The sequence below is a fragment of the Schistocerca serialis genome, chromosome 1 (genome assembly GCF_023864345.2).
Source record: "Schistocerca serialis cubense isolate TAMUIC-IGC-003099 chromosome 1, iqSchSeri2.2, whole genome shotgun sequence".
Classification (NCBI taxonomy): domain Eukaryota; kingdom Metazoa; phylum Arthropoda; class Insecta; order Orthoptera; family Acrididae; genus Schistocerca; species Schistocerca serialis.
This window is the reverse complement of record NC_064638.1, coordinates 334,172,157-334,178,933: the sequence shown is the minus strand read 5'-3', so window position 1 is coordinate 334,178,933 and position 6,777 is coordinate 334,172,157. Positions and strand designations below refer to the sequence as shown.

Genomic DNA, 6,777 nt, shown 5'->3' with positions numbered 1-6,777 from the left:
ATATATGACGGTGTCTGCAGCTCGTGGTCTTGCGGTAGCCTTCTCGCTTCCTGCGTACTGGGTCACGGGTTCGATTCCCGGTGGGGTCAGGGATTTTTCCTGCCTCGTAATGACTGGGTGTTCTTGTGTCATCTTAACCATCATCATTCATCCCCATTACGGTCGGAGGAAGGCAATGGCAAACCACCTCCACTAGGACCCTGCCTAGTAAGGCGGTGCGGGTCTGCCGCATCGTTCCCCTGCGCTCTGTAAAGAAGCGTGGGACTTCATTTCATTTCATATATGACGGTAGTATCGGTTCCCGAAAGAACAGTTACCGTTAATGACCATGCAGCTTTGCTAGAATGAAATGATAATTAAATGGACACCGTCACTGCAACCAGGCCTTTATATAATTCATTGGGGACTTGTTGAAAATGTGTGCCCCGACCGGGACTCGAACCCGGGATCTCCTGCTTACGTGGCAGACGCTCTACCCATCTGAGCCACCGAAGACACAGGAACTTATCCCTTGTAAGCTCCCCGTGAGACCCACATTCTCAACGTGTCCACACCACTACATTCGTAGTGCGCCTAATAGAGGTATATATAGTTAAAATATGGCTTCCCGGCCATTGACCTTCTTGTGCGAACGCACACGCTATGCCCGAACTCGTACGGGACTTGATAGATTAATCTGCCACGAGTAATGAGTATGATGGGCAAACATCTATTAGGCGCACTAAGAATGTAGAGGTGTGGACATGTTGGGAATGTGGGTCTCACGGGGAGAGTGTAAGGGATAAGTCCCTGCAGGCGCCCTATCCTCTGTGCCCTCGGTGGCTCAGATGGATAGAGCGTCTGCCATGTAAGCAGGAGATGCTGGTCAGGGCACACATTTGCAACATGTCCCCAATTATTTATATAAACGCCTGGTTGCAGCGAGGGTGTCCAATTAATTATCATTTAAAATATTTTTGATTTCCACAGTGGTTTTCACTTCGCGACCGACTGGACCTTACTCTTGGAAAAGCCCTCGTATAAATAATGTAAAATGTAAAGTTATTATCTATGGAGCTAACTGATTTTAAAGCTTGTGACTTAAAATACGTTATTCAGCAATAATTTGGTAAGTGCTTTACACAGGTTAAGTAACTGCAGGGAATGATTGTCGTGGCACGGTATAATAGCAATAAATATTTTATTTATTTAATTCGAATAAAACGAGTTTGCACAGTCAAAAGAAATGCTGTAAATTGAACCACCAATGTCTGTCCCTTACTCATTGCTCCTGTAAACTAATAAATAATGGTAATTAAGTTGTAATAATTGACGTAGTTTATCACGATAATGGGGGAGGAACTAACAGTGAAAAGTGCGTGCGTGGGACCGATACCAAATGGGATTAACAGGCAGCATTTGACCTATCCATAAAATGAAAGCACGACGGGTGGCATGTTCGTTTGACCTCTGAGAAAGCTCCACGAAAATGTTAAAAAAATTAATTGCCAGGTGCCTGAAGATTGATAGCAGTTACTCTGCGAAAAGCTCACGTACAAGGTTTCAAAAACCAATAATAAGCGAATAGTCTAAAAATTTATGCCTAGGTATTGTTCGCAAAGGACGGCAGACAAGAAGATGAATTATGTGCATACTGAGTCATTTAATCCTTCTTCACCGTCGCGCGGGGTTGCCGTGCGGTTTGCTGCGCTCTGTCACGGTTCGCGTGGCTTCCCCCGTCGGAGGTTCGAGTCCTCCCTCGGGCATGCGTGTATGTGTTGTCCTTAGCGTAAGTTAGTTTAAGTTGGATTAAGTAGCGCGTAAGCTTAGGGACCGATGACCTCAGGAGTTAGGTCCCGTAAGACCTTACCACAAATTTCCATTTCCTTCTTCACACGCTCCAAACGCCACTGAAACAGGAAAACGGTGCTCAGTATTGTCTACCACACATTCCAAAGTATTTTACGGAGAATATCAGTGGGCGTAGATGTAGATTCAAGCACTAAGTTCCCATTAAGTCTTACGACTTGTACAAATATGGATATAAGGTAAGGAAGAATTTTAGCATATTACATTCAGTCGGTGACGTGGTCATTATAGATAGTATAAGATATGGGACAGTATAATAAGGAAGCAAATACTTATCCTAAAATGATTACCCACACATTACATTAAATCTATTTCTAGAAAGCACAGCTTAAAATGGAAGACTGCAGCAGGATTTCAACCCTGCCTTTCTTGAATGCAAAGCCATTTCACTCCGTGATGAGCTACGCGTCGAGCGTCTGTGACTCAGAAATTATAGTCGGTCGTTGTACATCGCTCATCCTAAGCTCTCTCGCTCATTCCGAATCACTAGGACGAAAACAGGCTCCTACTATGCGTAACAAAGGGGGCTGTTTTTCCTAAAGCAGTAGAAGAAATAGGTACGACGAGTAACTATTTTGGGTTTAGCAAGGTTATCAATCTGATGGCGAGGCAAGGTATGCAACTCGGAGACAAAAAATTATACAGTTCTGGTAGTTAGACAACGAAAGCAACGCCTTGTGCAAAAGAGAAAGAGAGCAAAAGCACGATGAGTGAGCATTCTGCAAGCATGTAAGTAAAAGTCAAAGTTTCCTGTCATTTGGTTTCTTCTACTCTAAAACGTAAGCTACTTTCTGAATAGTCCTCGTATATCCACCAACGCTATCTTGGTAGTCGTCCTCAACGCCAGGCCGACATAACGCAGCCACTCTAAAGCCGACCTCACCATCGACCGACGACTGCCACAGTGGATCATCAGCCGAATGAGCAAGATACGACAAGAATAATCAGGCTGCATCAAGAACTTGAGGAATAGTAACGTTCATGTGCGCCTGTACTTTCCGAGAGCTTTGCTTATTTAGGTGATTGATATGGAGAGGGTATTGTCTTGTTTTTGTGTTGAAATCATCGAGAGAAGGAGCGAGAGAGATAAAGAGAGTGAGGAGGGGGGGGGGGATAATTTATAAGAGAGGTGGGGACGGGGTAGCAGATGAAATTTAGTGGCTGAACTCAGCCAACTTATCTGCTGCAGCATCGAAGGCGCCGTCGAGCTTTAAATTATCACTCGACAGACCGATTAGCTTCAGAAGCGCCACGCACGAGTCATGAATTTAGGGAGAGGAGTTTTTGACTTAAAAGAGAGTAGTTACATTGGTTCATGTTTCGTATCCTAATGTTGGAGACATCTCTGGAGGCTACAAAGACGTCACAATGTAATCTTTGAAATCGAACTATCTCAGCATGTGACTTAAAAATTACTATCGACGACTTCCAAAATTTGGAGATGAAATGTTAGACCAGAAAGATACCTTAGACGAAGACCCAATGTCCATATAACTACAATCATCTAGGATATGACCATTTTGTTCTGATAAAAGCAATATATCGAAATTCAGTACGAAAGGAGAAGTAACAAAGCTTTTTTCGACATTGCATGCATTACCTGATGAACTCAAAGAAAATACTGGAATTTGTGATTTACCATAAGAAACTGGTTGATGTAATGTCCTGTACGATCAGCTTTCGCCATCAATTCCAGTTGCTATACTACAAGCCCCACGAAAATTTAGTATCGGCTTTATTACGCTGTTATCCTCGTATGTTGTTATTGTACAAAGGACACTGAAATAAAAACGAGACAGATGGGAAAAAGTAAGTACACTGTTTCTCGAAATTAATCACACGTACCTGTTATTAGCTTTGTACCACACTGAGGCAACATAGTCAACGTCTTCACGAAAAAATGTTTGCGGTTGCCTGCGGAGCCATCGTAATACGCAGGAACGTAACCTCTCGTTCGAAGCAGATCGACGACCAATATATTTTTTTCAGAGCTTCAAAAATAATGAAATTGCGCGTGGCCGATCAAAACTCTGTGAAGGATGGATAACGGCTTCCCGGCGAAATTTCCGCAGCATATTCGAATCAGTTTTGACAAGTGGGCGGCCATTATCCTTCAACAGAATGATGCCGTCGGCCAACATTGCTGGGCTGTTGGACTGGACGGCGCGCTCTATCTTTTGCAATGTGTCCACGTACCGCTGTGCGTTAACTGTGGTGCGGTGTTCCATAAAGTCAGTGAGCAGCGGGTTGACGGACGGCAGCATTCTGTTGCAGGATAATGCCCGTCCACGTGCTGCCAACTTTTTTTCTAGTACGCTGTAGAAGTTTCGGTGAGAAACTTTTACACATCCTCCATTGAGTACCATTCTCTCCCCAACTGATTTACAAATTTTTGGAGCCCTGAAGAGAGACATTTGTAGCCGTCGATTTACTTCGGACAAAAAGGTACACGCCTGAGTACCTTTATGCTTCCGTAAGCAACAGAAAATATTTTTCCATGGAGGCATTGACCTTCTTGTCCCACAGTGGGATAAACTTTTACCAGTTACGATGATTACTTTTGAAGTAAGAAACAGTTTACTTACCTTTTCCCAACTACCTCCCATCTACCTCTTTTACATTTGATTATGTTAAAGTGATATATAGGTAAAAGTGGACAAAGAGACGAATACAGTAATACATTCTTAGGATTCTAATAACTGGAGTGGATTCTTTACATGTGGACACAACAACAAAATCAGTACACTTGCCGAATCAAACGGTAGTGTGGAAGGAATTAAAATATGTTAGTAAGAAATCACTGGATCTTAAATTCCAAACAGTTCTGATAAAACAGTGATGAACATATCACAATAAACAAACATCACAATAGTTGTGATATTCAGTAGACTTGGTTTGTTTTGAGTGCACCCAACAGTCCTCTTTATATACTTAGAAAAGCTGTTGTTGAGAAATAAAATGAAACGAACAACACAAAGCAGCATCGTAGTGTGTGCCTTATAGGCAGGTAGAGAAATTCCCATTCCAAATTTACACTTATCCACATAAGAGTGAAAGGTTGGCACGTACATTACAGTAAGCAAGGCGTCACTGATTGACAAGCACGAGTAGCAGCAGCATTAGTAATATTCAGTGTCTAGTACGACGTGGGAACTTACACATCTTAAACTGGGTGTTATTTCAAATTTATTGACTAGTTACTAAAGTGAGAATCTATTATCAAGTCACGTCGCTCAATAACTACCAGCAGTAAATTAGTAACTGTACATCGAGATTTTGTGCTTATTCAGTTCTTGCTTGGGCAAGCTCAAATTGCATGCTAAGTGGTATGATCAGTGGTACTTTTAATTATTAATTGAACTCAGGTTTCTCACAGATAAATTCACATAGCATCATCTTTGTACACTTCTGGACATTAAAATTGCTACACCAAGAAGAAATGCAAATGATAAACTGGTATTCATTGGACAGATATATTATAAGAGAACTGACATGTGATTACATTTTCACGCAATTTGGGTGCATAGCTCTTGAGAAATCAGTACCCAGAACAACCACCTCTGGCCTTAATAACGGCCTTGATACGCCTGGGCATTGAGTCAAACAGAGCTTGGATGCCGTGTACAAGTACAGCTGCCCATGGAGCTTGAACACGATACCACAGTTCATCAAGAGTGGTGACTGACGTATTGTGTCGAGCCAGTTGCTCGGCCACCATTGACCAGACGTTTTCAACTGGTGAGATATCTGGAGAATGTGCTGACCATGGCAGCTGCCGAACATTTTCTGTATCCAGAAAGGCCCGTACAGGACCTGCAACATGCGGTTGTGCATTAACCTGCTGAAATGTAGGGTTTCGCAGGGATCGAATGAAGGGTAGAGCCACGGGTCGTAACACATCTGAAATGTAACGTCCACTGTTCGATGTGCCGTCAATGCTAACAAGAGGTGACCGAGACGTGTAACCAATGACACCCTATACCATTAAGCCGGGAGATACGCGAGTATGGCGATGACGAATACACGCTTCCAATGAGCGTTCACCGCGATGTCGCCAGACACGGATGCGACCATCATGATGCTGTACACAGAACCTGGATTCATCCAAAAAATGGCGTTTTGCCATTCGTGCACCCAGGTACGTCGTTGAGTACACCATCGCAGGCGCTCCTGTCTGTGATTCAGCGTCAAGGGTAGCCGCAGCCACGGTCTCCGAGTTGATAGTCCATGCTGCTGCAAACGTCGTCGAACTGTTGGTTGTTGTCTTGCAAACGTCCCCATCTGTTGACTGAGGGATAGAGACGTGGCCTCACGATTTGTTACAGCCATGCGGATAAGATGCCTATCATCTCGACTGCTAGTGATACGAGGCCGTTGAGATCCAGCACGGCGTTCCTTTTCCGTATTACCCTCCTGAACCACCCGATTCGATATTCTGCTAACATTCATTGGAGCTCGACCAACGCGAGCAGCAATGTCGCGATACGATAAACCGCAATCGCGATAGGCTACAATCCGACCCCTATCAAAGTCGGAAACGTGATGGTACACATCTCTCCCCCTTACACCAGGCATCAAAGTCGGAAACGTGATGGTACGCATGTCTCCTCCTTGCACGAGGCATCACAACAACGTTTCACGAGGCAACGCCGGTCAAGTGCTGTTTGTGTATGAAAAAGCGGTGGGAAAGTTTCCTCATGTCAGCACGTTGTAGGTGTCGCCACTGGCGCCAACCTTGTGTGAAAAGCTAATCATTTTCATATCACAGCATCTTCTTCCTGTCGGTTAAATTTCGCGTCTGTAGAACGTCATCTTCGTGGTGTAGTAATTTTAATGGCCCGTAGTGTAGTAACCTTCATTAGCAGGACTAATGATTTGGATGGATGGATATAAATGGAAATCATGGAGACGCCTGAGTGTCAGTTGCAT

The 6,777-nt window shown here is 43.8% G+C and overlaps 1 non-coding gene across 1 annotated transcript; it reads right to left on the bottom strand.

Annotated features, from left to right (window-relative positions):
- Nucleotides 1–421: 421 nt before the first annotated feature.
- Nucleotides 422–496, bottom strand: Trnat-cgu (transfer RNA threonine (anticodon CGU)). The gene has a single exon. It is a non-coding gene; the product is annotated as a tRNA-Thr (tRNA).
- Between the last annotated feature and the right edge of the window lie 6,281 nt (nucleotides 497–6,777).